Genomic DNA, 19,173 nt, shown 5'->3' with positions numbered 1-19,173 from the left:
CTACTGCCTCCTAAACAATTGGCTTCCTTAATTAGATCACAAACATTTACAAGTTGTCCTGCATAAGTAACTCTATAGACACGGCCATACGCGTGCACGTACCTACGCATATTATCATTTATTATTATTCAATCTTAATCGAGGCGCAATCGAAGTTTAATATTTTATTTCGTCTTATACTTTGTGGTGACGGTCGACGGACAGTAAGTTCAGAGATAGTTAAGTGACTATAGTTTGCGTGTTTATTACGAAACGTACCTAATAACTGTACTATAGATTCTGATTGGGTTTGACAAAAAATAGGTTGGAACCATTGCCCTTAAAACGAATACAATAATAATTATCGTGTTATTCCAATAGCCAATAGTATGTATATTGAAAATTTCTAAAATAATAAATATGGATCTGTGTTAATATATGCCAACAAAAACGTAGGATTCGCACGCGATGAACGATTATTATGACAGTACACGGTCATAATGACTATATAATACACATAAGTTATTATTCTATGCTATAGAGTATATAGGTACCTATATCAGATGGTTTGGAGTTTACGCAATTATTATTATATGCACGGCCGTGTACATCGTATATGAAATTATAAACCATCTCTATTATTATTTATTATTGTAAAACATTTACGCAACCCGAACCTTCACGTGCAAACGACTTATTGTCGTTCACTTTGGCGTAAAAGATTCCACCGTCCATATCTTCATATATGAATAATCTAATATATTATAATATGATATATATATATATATATATGTATGAATTCATTATATAATTATTATACACGTATTCAAGAAAATTGTATATTATTTGATATGTTTAGTTCGGTTAATCGTGAGTCGCGGTCGTGCACATCGACTGTATAGTCGTATCATAAAATAGATACATACATTTGAATGTGAGACGAGAGAGAGACATTTAACATTTAATAAGTAAAAATGTGTATCCAAGGTTTTCGATATCATCATAATATTGATTTGTTTATGAATAATATCGTCAATATAAATATTGTGCGATAAGCCTAGAAAAAACAATTCTCTCGGGCACACCTCTTAATGCTAACAGTATTATATTTATTTATTATTAAATGTACGGGAAGATCTGATACTTATAGGATCTGATAGTTATTAGTCTTTAAAATTGTAGTGAGATTAACAAATATTTTTTCGGCGCAATACTCACTAAAGATTTGTTAATTCGATTTCAATTTATTAAACCTATACTGCAGTTTTATCATTATGGTAAATGTGTGTTTAAACTTAACATTGTTGACAGTTTTGGATAATATGGCAGAGCCTGCAGAGAAAATGATCGAAAACTTTTTGACCAAAACTTCGTTTTTCATTCACTTATGCCTTAACCAATGATATTATGATAGGCCACAGTTCAAAAATATAATATTATTTAATACATTTTAACAATTATAATATACTCGTACATAAATATAAATAACGACTTATTTATTAGCATAGAAGACACAAGTATACTATTTTATATTGTATTAGATAGATGTAGTTATGAGAAAACATTAAAAATCGAATTAGGTGAATGAAATGATCTACAACAAATAGTAATATTCAATCCTAGGGATATCAGCAGTTATCGTTACAAATGATTGTATATAATATACAGAGTGCAGAAACATATATAGGACTAACAACCCGAGTTAGCTATTTCATACTGAAGTATATTGCGTGTTCCTATAATACATGATGTGATTGTATAACCATATAATACTATATTGGTAGGGGTTTATCAAAAACCTGTGTACTCGTGCAGACGTGCGGTATATTACGATCTGTATGGCTCAAAGTCCAAAAGTATATCTGTTTTCGAACACAAGTCTGCGGTTATTATTATATTCGTAAAATATGTTATATTATAATACATATTTTTTGTACTAGGAGAGTCTTACACACGTCTGATTTGTATATAATAACGTGACTACGATACGGAGCTATACGGGAACCGGAACTGGCGTATCAAAGGACACACGTATTCGTTTATACATTTATTATATTATATATTATTATTATTGTATAAAAGTTGTTCTATAATCATTATTTCAAAAAGTACCAATATCTTAAAGAAATAACTTAAGCAAAATATTTTTTTGCAGTATTTCGATTTATAATTTTTCTAATTTTGAACAAGCATACTAAATAAATAATTTCACAGTACTTAAAGTTTAAATTGGCGGAGCAGATAGTTGAGCCGTAAAGGGATATAAACGCCATAAAACGTTGGTGTAAATATTCATCTAAACTTTAAATATTCATAAAATATTTAACTAATTAACTATTCGTTCGAAATTTGATTTGTATCAGTCGAAGTACTCAAAAAAATATTCTGCTTTAGAATATGTAACTAAAACAATATAAAATAAAAAATGAAATTTTTTTATTAGATAAATTTGTATAAAATATATATTAAAAAAAAAAAAATTAAAAGTTTTTGAAATAATGAATGTATATTTTAAACGGACCTTAAACAATCAATGATTTAAGTAAGTCGATAATGTTATGTATAATATATTATGTAAACCTACCATCATTTATTATTATTATTTTTGTTGAAAATAGGGTTTTCGTTCTTCGACCTTAACAGATATTGAGATTATGACGCTCTAGTGACAATAATATATTGTATCAACTGCAATGCTTTAATATTACTGTACTTATACATGTGTGTTTGACGAATACCGAATACATAGAGTTGACGACAATCCCGTTTTTCGCCATCTCCGTTCGACATATTATCATCATCATCGTTATCATACCTTGCAGAGACATACGGCACGCGTCCATCACTCTTTCGGCCGCTAGTCAATCGTTAATATTACGCTTTGGTCACCGATGACCATCGTCAACGGCGGCAACTACAAGTTTATTTTTTATTATTATTTATGTCGCCGCAGCATAATTATTGTAGTTGATGCTGCCGTTGACCCCTACCCCCTCCTCCATATCTATATTATTTACAAGTTCTTACGGAAAATTCGATATAATCGTCGTCGTCGACAAGACGGAAAAAAAACGGTAATAAAACATGAGTATTAACCGTACATAATATTATACGGACATATACGACCGCGTGCGTAATTATTATTTGCTTCTGCGGCTGACTTAATATAGCAATGTATAATAAATAATAATAATATACGACCGGAAATATTTTGCCGTGACGGACGCTAATACGTATACCTATAGTGAATCGCTAAATATTTGCAACGCATGCGCAGATGACTGTGATAGAGTTCGAGGTACACACATGCACCTTTGGCTTAAAGACATTACGTCGACCTACACTCTAACCAGGCAAAGTGAATTTTACCGAAATATTCACGCGCATGAGAGAGAGATGCCTCGTGTCGCAGATATCGAGTACAGATAACAATAATATTGGTGATGGCAAAACGCGCAGGTACCTAATATAATATGATACACGGTTTGTCGCGGTTTTTTATCAGATATTTTTATCATTCGGTGTAGCGCTTTCACCAGCAAAATGCACGTGAGTAAAGAATACCATATTTTATAATAATGGGTATATGTCTATGTATAATAGGCACGGCCGGGTATATACACGTCAGCTACTGATACTTACTTACCTATACGTGCGAGAGCAGTATGTATTCAGTTTTAACACTTTTACTCAAAAACATGATAATAAACGATTTGTATGGGTTGTACATTAAACATTTGCATTCAAGTATATATTTAATAATAATATGTATAATCGTATTTATGTTAATGCGCATAATGTAGCTTCCAAACACGTATTTATTACCATTTGTGGTGGTCACACTGACGTCGCGAGATACAATCGAAATCCACCACGTACATACTTAACATACGTATATAATACAATAAATTATTTATTTATACATTTGATTTGAATAATTATTAAAACGAAAGTTTCGCTTGTTTTATCAATCGGAGGCTGATCAAATTATTATAACTCGTTTGTTAAATTCATTCACTTTCTTTCCCGCACCAACGCATTACCGGTTCCCATAGCTTATATTATATGTACAATAATATGTCAATGTTTAAACATTACGGGCTGAAGTTGTGTATAATATCGAGAACGATCTTATACTTAAAAGTTAAATGTGTATATGTTTATACGAACGTAGTTCTTGTACGGTACATACGCATCACACCGCGAAAGACGCGGTCTTAAGAATGAGAGGAGCATGTGATTTCTACAAATAAAATATATAACCATATACCTACTATCATAATATTAATATATTACCGGTAACTGCATAATATGTAATAATATGAGAAACTCACAACGGGACTCATTGCGTACATTATACATCCGATTTTTGGGAAGAAAATTGTCGAACGATCGCGTTCGCGGGTAAGATTATGTCCGCATGCGTATAATAATAATATATAATATATATTATACGTTTCCGCGAAAACCCGTTTCGAAAATATATTATATCGTCTGTCAATTTCCACGACGGCGTCCCGCGCATAGTATAATAATATAGGTACAACTATAATATATTATACAAAGGCGAACTAGCTGAGCTGTGTGACTCGGCTATTCGCCGGTTGTAAATAATATAATCCATGGCGATGCGTTTCTCCGATACGATTCTGGCGGATTATAATAATATATGCCGTATATATATACACGTATAGTAGTATAATATTATATTGCGGGAGCAGTCAGCGCGCGGCGGCGTATAGAAAAAAAATCTATAATAATAATAACAATAATAATAAAAAAATTTAAAAAAATTACACGGCATAATAGAAATCGCCTATGTGTGCAGTGTCCATTGTATGCGAATCCAGTCACGACGGAATCCTTGTTTAACGGTTGTCAATGGAGCGCTGTTGAGTGTGTGAGTGCGCACGTATTGCGAGAGAACGTTTGTGTGTGTGTGTGTGTGTGTGCATTGTATACATAATAAACGCCTTAAGGAAATGAGTCAGTGGGTCGTCAGCGGCGGACACTGTTTACGTTTTGACTTTTCGATATACTCGTCAGTGAAGTACTTATATTTACTTCGTTGAACCGCAGAGGACCGGGAAACGGGTTTCGGGTGGGCGGATGAACGTATATAGTCGTATAACGGAGAGGACCCTCGACGGGAAACTGACCGCTATGGTTCCAAGTGTGGTTAAAAACGCATTAAATGTCGCTTTGCCGATTCACACGCGCGCGGGCGCATAATCTTATTATATATGTTGTATAATAAAAGTACATTTTCTGGTGTGTATTTTCCGACCGTAAATACTTAAATCGTTAGTATATAATGTATAAGTATATAGTATATATAATATTATTTATTTCTCCGTTGTCCGTTGTTCGTCGACGACGACGACGATGGCATGTTTGTTTTTGGTTTTTTTTTTCTACGAACGGTCAAATTGTTACGTATAAATATAATTATGACGCGTTGAAAACCGACGAACCATAATATTATTGTTATTGTTGGATTATTATTATGATTGTTTTTATAGATATATACCTGTTACCTATTTTCAACATAAAAAATGAAATAACTTTTATGGTTATGCGGTCGTATCGCGATAAAAGTGCCAAAAGTATCTTTATGTACACGTTTGTAATTGTCATCTAGTCTATTGTATTTTAATCCAGCGTTTAATTGAATTATTCGTTGTTTTTCATTTTTTAACAAAATGTGACGAGCCATCAATCTTTTTTTATGGTATCCATTAAAATTGATTTTAGTCGTTCTAGAATTGTATTATTGCTATTATTATTATTTTGTAAAACTATTTGGTCTGATAAGTTATTTGAAATAATACATATTAGGAAACGTGTGTTTTTACGATTACGAAGAAAATCTTTCCGATAATTTAAGGCGAATTTATTTTATTGCAATAATAAGAATAACTGGAATGTATCAATGTACTAACATCAATTTCTGGTTGTATGAAATTGTATTAAGTATAACACGTAATTTCTGATAAATCTTTTTCAAAAATTAAATTTATCTTAAAAAAAAAGCCCATAAATATAATAATAATTGATACCTACTCTTATTCTTATATTCAATCTTTCTTATAGGTAATACTTGTACTAAATATATTCAAAACGCCTGTCTGATGATGATTAATAATAATATGCTTTTACGATTATTTCGTAATTTCGTGGCTTTAACATGTACCTATATAAACAATATTATTTGCATAAAAGACATTAGTGATTTTACGAAATCAATATCATTTGATGTGATATTTGTTAATCCTACTAACAAGGTACTTATATGTTAAGTGTATTGAGAATGACAGCAGATTTGAATGATTTGATAGATAAGTTTATAATAATGACGTACAACGGAAATACGTACTTTCCTACATAAAAGAGCGTGTTAACGATACAATTTTATTATTACGTCTATATACTTATATACTAATTACGATTCAGTAGTTTGGTGCAAAAAGGGCCAATGTCACATTTTGTCGAAATCGGGGCAATTTTATTATTATTTTTTCTATTAACTTATAAATCAACTAATGTATTTGGGGTATAGTGTGACCAACTAAAAATAGAGATTAACTATTTTAATTTTTGTAATTTCGATAGTATGACAATTTCAAAACTTCTATAAGTAAGTATGTAGCCATGTAGTTTATTTTTTTGGTTCAACAAAAATGCAATAACCAGTGACTCCGTATAATATGCATATACATAATATATAATGTATAGAAGGAGATTCAATAGACAATAAAGGGACCACCGGGTTCAACTGCAACTACAAGTACAATTGCGTTGCATGTGCAGTGTGCATCGCGCTTGTCTGATAATTATTAGGTACATTATAAATTATAATATAGGCATATCAATTGTATAGAGATCCCCTATATATAGCCATATAGGAATGGGTGAGTAGCTTTTCCGACGAAGTGATATTATTTAATCAATTAATTATTACATTAAAACTACAGCACAAGAAATCCGTGGGTATCGGGAATTATTAGACATAAAAAAATAAAATATACTGAGCGTGTGCATAAACTGCACAGTGCAGCTGCAACTATGTAGTGCAGTGAGACTGAGCTTTATGGGAGATGTTATATATATATATATATATATTTATATACCTACATGTAACGCGTGTATACATTCTTCGGTATATTTATAATAATACGATCACATATAACAGGATTTTACACCGGTGAAATGTACCTGAACGAGTATACAAAATATGTAATATATAATATAGGTACAGGTAATATATGTGGACTAATGTAATAATCAGATGCACGCAACAAACGATGAGGTGATGGTTGCTGAGCAGTGAGCGTGTGTAGGCGATGAACAGAGAGTTTGAGAGAGATAAAGAGAGGGGAGAAAGAGATAGAAAGAGGAGAGAAATGGACCGATATATCGTGTTGATATGGCCAATCAATTGGATTGGACACGGCCGCGCAGTCTGTTTTTATTCATATACATAATTTTTTTTATTCTCGTTCACTTTGCTTGCGTTATATTACGCCGCGAGAACCGTACGCTCGAAAAATTATAATAATAATAATATAATATGTCGAATTACCACTCGGCAATTGAGTTAAACTGTTTTGGACGAATTTAAATTGCCGCGCAGAGGAACAAAAGTATAGAATCCGCTGCTCGAATTCTGACCCACACTATATACGCATGTGTGTGCGACGAGTACCCATACACAATATAATAACATAATATATTATTATAATATGCACACTGCGAACCGTTGTTGTCGGTCGCGCGCGCAAATTGATCGAAGCGGATGCGAACGCGAGCTGGGTACAGGTACTTACTATACACACATACGGCATACCATTGTCGCATGGTTATATCAAAAACCAATATTGGAATGCCGTTGACATAGATCGGCAAACGTATTTGCGGACAGCGGCTAGTCAATGGGAAATTTTTGTTGCTCACCATAAGTATAAGGACTTCCGCGACGTATATTTTATATTTGATTTATGTGTACAATACAAGACCAGAAGAATAATAGAATTAATGTAATTATATACAAGAAATCAAATGTCACTGTTCGTATTTATTTATTTGTTTTTTTTGTCCGAAAAGTGAAAATTAAGCACTTGAATCCGTTTTAATAATAATTTATAGTCCTGCAGTCTGTTGTTGTAAGTCGAGCAACAGAAATACCTAATTTTTTAAAAGATAGGTACTTAATTTGATGTCCAAATTATATGGAGACTTTTTTGCATAATTTACTATTTCTGTCGTATTTCTTTTAATGAATCTATAAGACCAACTGATAGCTAATATTTTTTATATAACTTTAATAAACTATAGTTTTTTCACATTAAAATAATATTTATATTTTAAAATATTTAATAAAGTAATATAACTAAAGTATTTTACCTACATAAAAGTTAAAATGTGTTAAAAAGTATCGACTTCACTTTGTTATATTATGTTTATTGACTTTTTTTACAAAACTTTATAAGAAAGTTGCATAATAGTTACATTTTTAAATGTTATCAATAACAATGGCATGGTAGGGTTTCAAGGATGTAAGTGCCTTAAATTTATAGCTATCGATGAAAATTATTTTTAAATTAAGTTCGAAAAATCCTTTAAAAACTTTTTTTTTTACAACGAAAAGAATAGAAAATGTTCAATTCAATAAGTGTGATTATTTTTGTTCAAATTGGTTATGTCATCAATAGGTAAAAAAAAAATCAAATTTAACTTTAACTTTTATATAAATCAATAGATAGACACCAGACTGAAACCAATACGAATACAAACATTTAATTATTATTGAGTGTTGGGCGTATAAGGAAGCATCAGTATTATACTATATACGAAAATGGCCAGAGGCACAATTCGATTTTATTGTAGTATAAAATTAATTAAATTGCAATACCTCAGCTTCCGAGAATTATTTTTTTTTAAGCAAGAATGTATAAGCAATTATTGAAGGAACATCTACTCGTCAAAGACCTTTAAAAGGTATTTTTTTGCACGTCTGTAAACTGTCTATTAAAATGTCATCACATTAACCTTGCAGGTGTTAAAATTAAAAAATTTTTAGCAAATAAAAAAAGGGTAGCCATTAATATTATAATTGAATACTCGTTTACTCAAAAATTTATTTGAGTATGCTTTATAGATCAATCTAAATACCTTTTTATCGTTTGCAATTTTGCATTATGAATTTTAATATTTTATTAATACATAATTATATATTATATAGTTATATTTTATATTAAGCCATAAATATGCAAACCGGTTTGGAAATAACTTTCGAAATTTGCGGAAAAAATGTAATATTTAAAACATACCTAATATATTTCTGATTAAAAATTCAAATGTCCAAACATATTAAAATATTTAGTTATCTATTCAGATATCATCATCTCTGCTGCTGTTGAACGCATATATAATTATAATCACATATTTCTTGCTTTGATTTGTAGGATTCGATAAAAGACGTTTTAAACGCAATCATTTTATGTTTACTGTGTACCTAACACATCGATCTGTACACACGTATATTGTTATACCTTATAACGCTGATCAATATTGTTTTATTAATGGTCGGTTTTTTTCGAATTCCCACGTTGTCTGATCGATACCTGCAGAATTCCAACGTACCTATTCTACGAGTAATACTCGTATAACGTGTTGCGTGTAAAAACAGTAACGGTGGCGGGAACATAATGCGTGTATAAAATACAGTTTGGTTACCAATAGTTCCGTTTTGTGCGGTATGTAACAATATCGCACCGGTTATTCTGTCGGCGTCAAAATAATAGCAAATTGACGTTATTTTCGGGTGTTGCGAACGCGCGCATAAGACTGCTTGCGTCGTGCATACGATGTACAGTTAAGAAAAATATCCAAATACACAAATAGTCGAATCGAGTTTGTAGGTACCTACTTAAAAACAGTAAACGCGTGTATTATATTATTATGTCGTTATATAATCGTAGTTCATTCTAATATTATGCACGTGGAAGTGAGAAAAAATTCAATAGAACTCGGCGAAAACTTCAGTTTGTCAAATTCATAAACGTCGCAACGTTAATATATTCATGTACGAGATGACCATAACCACGGTATAGTGTTGCAGAGACACATTCATAAGAGTTTCCGGTACGGTTGTAAGTCGAAATCGGTCATGGTTCGGTTGTGCAACTCTTCGCATTGACACGTAATTGGCACTGTTGCAAACGAACCCGACGGATTTGTCTCGTGGTCAACGGCTGGATATTCAAAGTATATCATATATGGCCACATAGATATACGTATTTGTACAATTATATATATATATATATACATTTGTGCACGTGTGTCTATTTGACACTCGTGTTCTTCCCAGGGGAGGATAAAATATACTTTTATAAGTGCCTGCAGTATGGATCGGTGTGGCAGTGGTTCACGGAAAACGGTATTTGGTCGTGGAGTTCATCGGGCGGCGGAGAGTAGCAGGTGATCGACAGTTGAGAGGTGTAGGCGGACTGCAGATGCTGTGCGCGCCGACCGAGAGAATTTCACGGATCGGCTGGCGCGTTCGACGACATCGTTTGCCACTGGTTCCGTAGTATGACCTTTGATCATCGCGCACGCAGCGTGCAGCCCGTGGCGTCACACTCTACGAAGCGTTTGTTGAGCACACAAAAAACCCCCGTACGTTTGTAATAATTAATATGTACATATAACAAAGTATCACAGATAGTTGTAGTTGTGTACCTGCAGATCGATCTGTTTACATTATATTTCACAGTTGGAAATCCATTAAAATTTCGGGGAAAGAAAGCTAATATTTTTAACTCTAACACGTTCCCCACTACGTGCGATATTCATCGACAAAAACGAATTCAATTATGTTTTATAGGTAATCTTTTTTTTCTTATATCGTAACATGCATATTCATATTTATTACATACAATATAAACAATATTAGGGAGTATTGTCCCTACTCAACCCATCACCCCTATTCTTACATAATGGCCTATTTGTGGATACTTGAATGTAGACGACACATTGACGAAAAATTATTTTATTCATTTATTGTACATTTTATCGACTCCACTGATGCTTATATATTTCGATATAGTTCCTGTTTTCACGTAATGCTTTTCCTTATCTCTTACGTTAACTATATATAATAATAATAATATTACAAAATATATTTTATTTTGAACAATACAAACAAACGTTGGTAACTGAATATCCTAATCTATTGATTATTGCGAAGAACTGCTATTGGTTTTGATAAGAGATTATTCGTCTTTTTTTATGAAAAAAAAAAATCATCTAACTATTGTTTGTTTGACCGTTTCGTATGATTTTTTTTATTGAAAGACGTTATAATGTATTATAACTTTATAACTTTCTAAAGTAAAGTTTGATAGTTATATTGGTGAAGCACGACTGATGAATTTATTACCACTAAAACGTTGTTAGTAATTATTGAAATGTGTTGGCGGAATTAGCTATTATAAATTCTAAATTGCCAGTAAAATTTAAAATGCATGACCTAAATATGTTGAAAAGATTTTCAATATTCGCCATCGAGTCACTCATGAAAAAAAAACAACTCTTGATTAGCATCCAACTCCGGGACTGTATGAAGAGTAGTATTTATTTTAGTAAGTCAATGTAATCATGTATATATCTTATATAATTTTATCTTTATTAATTTATGTGCAAAATCGATTTAAATTTTATTCCTATACGCACCGTTCTCATTTGTATACTGTCGAATATTCATCAACGATTAATGATTAAACGAGAAATTATGAAAACTATAACTCTTCGGAAGAGTAGATGGGATACGTACGTTGCATTATATTATAATATAGGTATCCCTCTGTTATCAGTTTGACACGCTGCAGTACAATAAGCTAATTTCCCAAATCCATTCAATCGAACAATATATTATTATGTTATATAGTTTGAATACGAAACGAGAAATGTTTGAGAATAGTTCCTCAAGTGATGGTAAAATATTAATAATCCAAATACAAGTCTCGCTGTGCATCACATTACAAAGAAATAATGATAAGTATTATTTTAGTTTTTGCCAAAAAATTGAATGATATACATAACGTCATACCTGCGTAACATGTACATTTCTTTATAGATATTAAATAATAATTTGAAAAAAATGCATGTCTATAGGTATATCTATACAATGTTTATATTTTATATTATTATCAAATATTATCAAATCATAAAATGTGAGTAATTTTTAATCAATATATATATATATGTATATTTGGTATTTATTTATATAAACGAATTTTAAATGTTTAAGTTCACATCACGGGTAAAAACAAATATTTAAATCGATAAACATACTAGTTGGCATGTAATATGTATTATAACCGGTCAAAAACGATAATTGGTGTCAATCAATTACCTCATCGGATTACATTTCATTTTACTCAAAAGAATAAATGATCGTCTCTATAATCGGCGCTTTACTGTATTATACTCATAATTAAAATAATAATAGTAATTTATCATAAATTATAATCACGTAGGTTGTAAACTGTTGTAGGCGTGCCGTGGGTAGGTTTCCACCAAAACGGAAACAGATAATAATCCGCGAAATGCGAGTATCGGAGGTGACCGGACCTATGTAATATTGCGTTGGTCAATCTATACTGTTCAATAAGTACTCTATATTTATGATTTATTTTGAAATGGCAATATAATTATTGTTGTTATTTGACACAAGTACACAATGTTATTAACATTATACAATGTAGTTAATATACCTACCCACCTATAGTAGATATCCAAACAGCTGATATTCGAAAGTGAATTACGGCTGAAATCGATTTGGTTGTATTAAAAAAAAATATAATTTTATTCATTACAATAATACCCTTGCCCAGTATCATACTAAAATTATGCCGCAATTCTTTACTGATTATGCCCTTTGGCATATTATAATGAGAATATCTTATATTGTATCTTATAATTTATAATATTATTATGTTAATAGGTTTCCAAGTGAAATCGACCTTTTTAGTTTTTGGAACCAAGCCACGGGATCGTAATTACTCTATGTCTCTATCCGTGTACATTTGCTGTGCACCTACAACAGACATTCCGTCCAGGTTTGAGGACACGTTCGATAACATTATTTATTCCTACCTACATATATAGAATTTGACCGAAAAAATGGCCGATAGTCTTGCACGTCTCGTCATTTTTAATGATATTTGTGCAAATGTGAAATCGGAAAATTTTTAAACGGACCCTATTCCGGAAGGCGAGAATAATAATATTCAATAGTACATCGTCTATACACACGAAAATATATAATATTATTATACTCACAATACACGATTTAGCGTATATTTGTGTTGTACGGACATAATATTGTCGTTGTTATAGATTTTATTTTCTATAGCATTTTCTACGCGCGCTTTAACGGCGGTCCGCGGCGTAACGGAAAATGCGCGGACGGGATTATTTGCAGGACTACATAATAATAGTTCGTGTTCACGGCGAGTGGCTGCGGCGGGTTAACGGGTTTGCATTTTGTATCGTCGTATAATATTATTATACTAGTATTATGTATATTTACGCATAATATAGTAAAACTGCCGATGCTCGACCGCGACGAGATGACGAGACGCGCGTGGCATTCCATCATCGATGACTATAATAATGCCTACGTCGATTTGTTGGCCTGTATAATTTTTACTCCATGTCGCGATCTACATTTTTTTATAGTCAATAGGTATGTAGAATAATAATATTATGGTAATTCTTTACACAACAGTTTATGTATTTATCTTCCACCTTCCCATCGTCGACACGATAAGTTATAGTAGTTATATTATATTACTTAACCTATATATTATAATTTTTTTTTTTTTTTTTATTAGCCACTAGTATAATCTATGATAAATATATGTATATTTTATGATCGGTTTGCTCTTAAATTTTGTTTAATACGATGATGAGTCAACATGCACACTTGTTGCGGCACACAACCATCACCCTTTCACTTATTCATACACAAAACCGAATGCAAAAATTACGCTAAATCTATTCGGTTTAATTAAAGGACCAAGAGTGCAAGTGACGGATTTAAATAAACATTTGATTACGGCGTGCATTCGATATGGAACATTTAATATTTATGTTACAATTATAATATCGTCGGTTTCGTGGACGTGCGCCCGAAAACAATAGCACTGCTGTAATTATTCAATCGTTTGTTATTGTTATTGTTATTGTTGCCGTTTTTTAGTGTACGCCACCATTGGAGTTTTTGTTCAAATTTTAACCGTGTACAAACAATACATTTTTATGATAAAAAACATGATTTATAAATACGTAATATTATATTGCGTATATGCATGCGACTTGACTAAATGCGCGAATCATAAATCCATCGAAAACCACCAGCTGCATATTTTATCCTGTATATCATCATTAAATTGTGTATAAATATATTAATTTTATTGTCCTCGTCGTCAGAGATTCGATCATAAAAAACTCGTTATTTTTTTATTTATTATAAATATATATTTAAGATGAGTTGATCGAGATTATTTTCTTTCAATACAATTTTTTTTTTCACGCCCGATGGTCAGATTTCGTTAAGCTCATCGTGTCATTGGTAAGAGCCATAATATTATTGTATGGACAATCCGGGTTATTTTACAGTTGTTTATAATGTTTTGGCATAAAATTGCGATATAGAGGAGTGCCCATTTGCTGTAGGCGCAGTGGCAGTGACATAGGTTCGCATAGGTTTAAAAAAAAAAAATCTAAACCGAGATATTTGAATAAAATTCGTTTTTTTGAACGGAATTGCATAAAACGACAAAATCACCGCCACCCCACTGCTGATGTGGTGTCCCGCTGTGTCGCGTCGCGACGGGAGGTATAGAGCTAAAATCGTGTGTGTGTGCAAGCGTGTTTTTTAGCGCGTGCGTGTGATCGATGATTTACAATAATGATTTCCGACAAGTCCCGTATGAAGCATCAACGAATCATCGCCAGTCACACGAGTGCATAATAATAATAACGTAGTAGGACGCCATAACGTCTCCATTTGACGGCGCGTCTAGATCGATTTCGATCGATGGCCGTGTAATAAACACATTAAAACGATCTTCTCGAAAAGCGTGTTTTTTTTTTTTTTAAGCGACGATCGTTATAATAATAGTAACGAAATATCGGTGTCGACTGACGTGTACCTATATATTTAGATAGAGGTACCAGATATATGATTGTTTGTCGACGGGCAGCTGCTGGTGCATTCGTAGTCGTTTGTGTTGTCGTCGCCGTCGTATAATTGCTGAATCCAATCGCTCACCACCGACCTCACGGCATAGTGTGCAGTGATGAGTACCGTTAAACGGTGACGTTACTAAAAATCGAGCGCAAACAGCCGTTTTTTGTTTGGTTTTGTTTTGTGTTTACTTGTTGGTTTTTTTCCTTCATATTATTATTATTATTGTTATCATTATTATTGACAGACAGTGTGTACCTATGGAGTATTGCGTTTTTCGAGCGACAGATCGATGACTTCGGCGGAACAGCAGTTTTCTGTGTAGAGCTGCGCGCGTGCAAAACGATTACCCCGCCGCCGCACGCAGAGACACCGGTCGGTCTCAAGCCACTGCGGGCGCAACAGTCATATACAATATAGATGCCTACCTTATAGCGTAATAATTATCCACAGTCATTAAAATAATATTATCATTATTACAGTAAGACCGTCGCGTGTCGGGTCTTACTAAATACAGCACCGTGATGTGTATAAGAACGCGTGCGCGTGTATATCGTGTGTGCGTTCACGGGAAATCCGTTAAAAAGAGCAGTCGATCGACTTGTGGATTATTATATTATATATTATTATGTATGATAATATGTTACGCGTATACACGTGCAACGTAGCCGGAAATGAGAGAAAACGATAAAATAATAATAATAATAATAATTATTATTATTATTATTATTGTTGTTGTTGTTGTTGTTGTTGTAATAGTTAGGTTGACGTCTATTCTCTAATTTTCCTCGTCTCGAGCTTGTCATCTAGAAACATGAGATTTATACCAGCTCATATTCATTATTAACATTTATAATAGACACTACAATGGCGGAACATTGATCGATTTTATGATAGTTATGTGATAGTTTTAAATTATTATAATCTTTAGTCGATTTGATGAAATAACTAAAGTAATAGATTTCACGGAGTTACTTCAAAAAACATAAAATCATTTAAAAACATTTTTCCTATAAAAAAAACTTGTTTATATGAATTTATATGAATATTTGCACTCTGCGTCAAACGCATCTCCCTCACTCTCATTCTCTCTCTCACTCGTACATACACACATGCGTACACTAGCTTTCTCTCTATCCGTGTATATAATATGCAATAATCGTGTACATGTACTACATGTAATATTTATCGCAATTCTATAAAATTGAAAACGTTTATACTTTTACAGTATGCTTACGTATACGGACCCGGTTGGCGTTACGCGCGTACATCCTATATAGGTAGCGATGATATTTGAATTCACTGAGCGTTTTATCGACGCTCATTCGTACGTATATATATATATATATATATCTGTATAAAAGTAACAACCTCCTACTGAATCAGTCGCATGGCAATTGGGCTCTCGTTACGCACCGCCACACTACCATATACCTATAATATACCGTATAGTCGATTTGCTTGTTGAAAAACACATGGGACGGAAAATTCCCGTTTACCGTGCGTTTTCCGACGTAAATATCAAAGACCTGTGTCCACTCATCGAGCACGCCGTTACTATTTGTTCTTCAGACGAAATATGTCAACAATCGAACCACCGTACATAATGCTTGCACAGTGAAATCCGAATACATGTACATTTTATATGCAAGGAAAACTCGTTTCGATGGCCGCGGGAAAAAATGTGAAATAAAACTTCTTTGATGTCAGGCACGATGAAAAAGAATAAATAAAGAACAAAAAAAAAAAAATCGCACGATATCATTTTCGGGAAATCGTGGTTAGTTGTGTGTGTTATACCTACTACTATTATAATATGTGGGTACATTTGGAGTTACGTGTTACGCGTATAAAAAAATGTGATCATAATGCCTATAGTAATGAATTAAAATCCACATAATTGATATACCTCAATCGAGGTAAAGATCGATCCCTGGATCGGAAAATATCTTAGGAGATACAATAAGGTAATATTATTTTCTTCCATGTGTGTGAAACAAAGCATATACATAAATACATTACACACCGAAAATCACAGAAAAACGTTAAAAAGTATATATAACAATACGTTATAAAATTAATTTTGTTTCCTAAGATTTTTCTTGGTTTGCGATTTAAACAATTATTCTGTATCGGTGTATACTCCAGTACATATACTGCATATTATAATACATATTATACCATAATTGCCGCGTGCGAGTCTGACACGATGGAATTTTTGTTTAAACAAATCGCACACACTCGACCATACTCACTCGAGCTTACGCACGCACATCAATGGGCCTATTCCTATAACTTTTCGGTGAACGTTGTGGAAATGCCGGATGTCTCGAAGTAGGTCCCGAATTCCGATAACCGGTTGGTGGAGAGAAATCAAAGCCTTCCGGCAGCATCGCCGACGATGCCGCTGCCGCCGCCACCGCCGCCGCCAATAATTTATCACGTGCTCGACGCAGTGGACGTTGATCGATGCCCGCAAAAAGGGCTATCTGTATATTATTATCGTCTTCTCGTTTGCGTGGTAGCCCGACGAAAACAAAAACAAAAAAACCGTCTCGAGTCGTCTTCACAGCGGGCCAGTGTTTGTCGGACATGCGCCGCGGCCTATCCCAATATATTACCATCACGATATTGTATAGATCAGCTGGTACGGTATATTGGGCTCGTCGACCGTTATGAAAATTATATATTGTAAACAGTGTATTGTATATAGGTATATAGCTTCGGCCACGAGCATTGCAGAAATACACTGAGGAAAACGCCGGGAAAAAAACAGAAACCGTTTGGCCGAAAAGAAAAAAATCGTTTGGAAAGTCGCATGAAAAATTGACCATTCGTTTTTGTCGACTAACCGATACAACATTGTAGTATAGGAAGGCAAAATAATATATTTTCATCGTCTGAGTTGCAGTGCAAAGTTGCACTCACGTCGACGGATGTTTAACACACACGATATGTGACGCGTAGAGGGTAATAATTAACTAATAAGGAATCTATTTCATGTAGGCTGAGCTAACAGCAGAGTGCAGCCAAAGAGATTATGCACGATGATCTTGCGTACGTACAAACTATGAAAAATAAACCATATATGCATTATTATTATTATTATTATTATTATTGTTTCTGACAACAGCGTGTCCGGATGGGCGTGGGGCCGAACTCTCGTTACTATATCTATTATATATGCTCTATCCACTGTGTGTATCGGTATCACGAATTAATGTTTTTCAATCATATTAAAATAATTATAATTTTTATTAATCGATGCAAATTAAAACGCGCTTTCCTTACAATCGGCTGTAGATTGGAATATCGTACATACATATTGTAGCTATATGGTATATATATTATAATATTATATATTATGTCGATGGTCGAACTGTTGCCGATAACAATCGTAACGATGTTATTAAAATAGACTTAGTCAATTGGTCGTCGATCCTTTCCTATATAATTTTTATATTTATAATGTATATTATATTATACATAAATTAATTTGTTATCATATAGATAAGCCTCAGGGTACATTCTATGATTCCATATGACTTATGAGCATTGAACAGTCATATACGATTAATTACAGGAACCCGGTGTGCAGGTGTGTTCTCTTTGTGTACACGTATTGCCGACGAATTTCATCCGGCTCAAAACTTATAAGTTATAACGGTTTTATGATCTTTATTATATATAAGTATATTGTTTTTTTTTTTGCTTTCGGACAGTTATAATAGATGTAAAATCGTCGTATTTTGAAATATTTAAGCAAACGAAAAGATTTGTGGGTAATTATAACGTTTGACAAATTATATAAGTACATAGAAAGTATATGTAATATAACTTATAATTTATAAGTTGGTGCGCAAAACCAATTAACCGTCACTATAACGCTATCAGCCTAAAAAGTTAGGCTAATCAAATCAACTTGGTCTTCCGAAATC

At 32.9% G+C, this 19,173-nt stretch overlaps 1 protein-coding gene and 1 long non-coding RNA gene across 2 annotated transcripts in view; one reads left to right on the top strand and one right to left on the bottom strand.

Annotated features, from left to right (window-relative positions):
• Positions 1-2,231, top strand: part of LOC132919405 (uncharacterized) — a 41,617-nt gene extending 39,386 nt beyond the window's left edge. The window contains exon 5 of the long non-coding RNA XR_009660625.1: positions 1,920-2,231. This is a non-coding gene — a long non-coding RNA (uncharacterized LOC132919405). The remainder of the gene's footprint in view (positions 1-1,919) is intronic.
• The window catches only part of LOC132919404 (mucin-3B), a 79,834-nt gene that overhangs the window by 40,582 nt on the left and 20,079 nt on the right, over positions 1-19,173 (bottom strand). The window lies entirely within an intron of this gene.

The sequence above is a fragment of the Rhopalosiphum padi genome, chromosome 2, assembly GCF_020882245.1.
Source record: "Rhopalosiphum padi isolate XX-2018 chromosome 2, ASM2088224v1, whole genome shotgun sequence".
NCBI lineage: Eukaryota > Metazoa > Arthropoda > Insecta > Hemiptera > Aphididae > Rhopalosiphum > Rhopalosiphum padi.
Note: the sequence above shows the minus strand (reverse complement) of the source record. Positions and strands in the feature narration are given on the sequence as shown.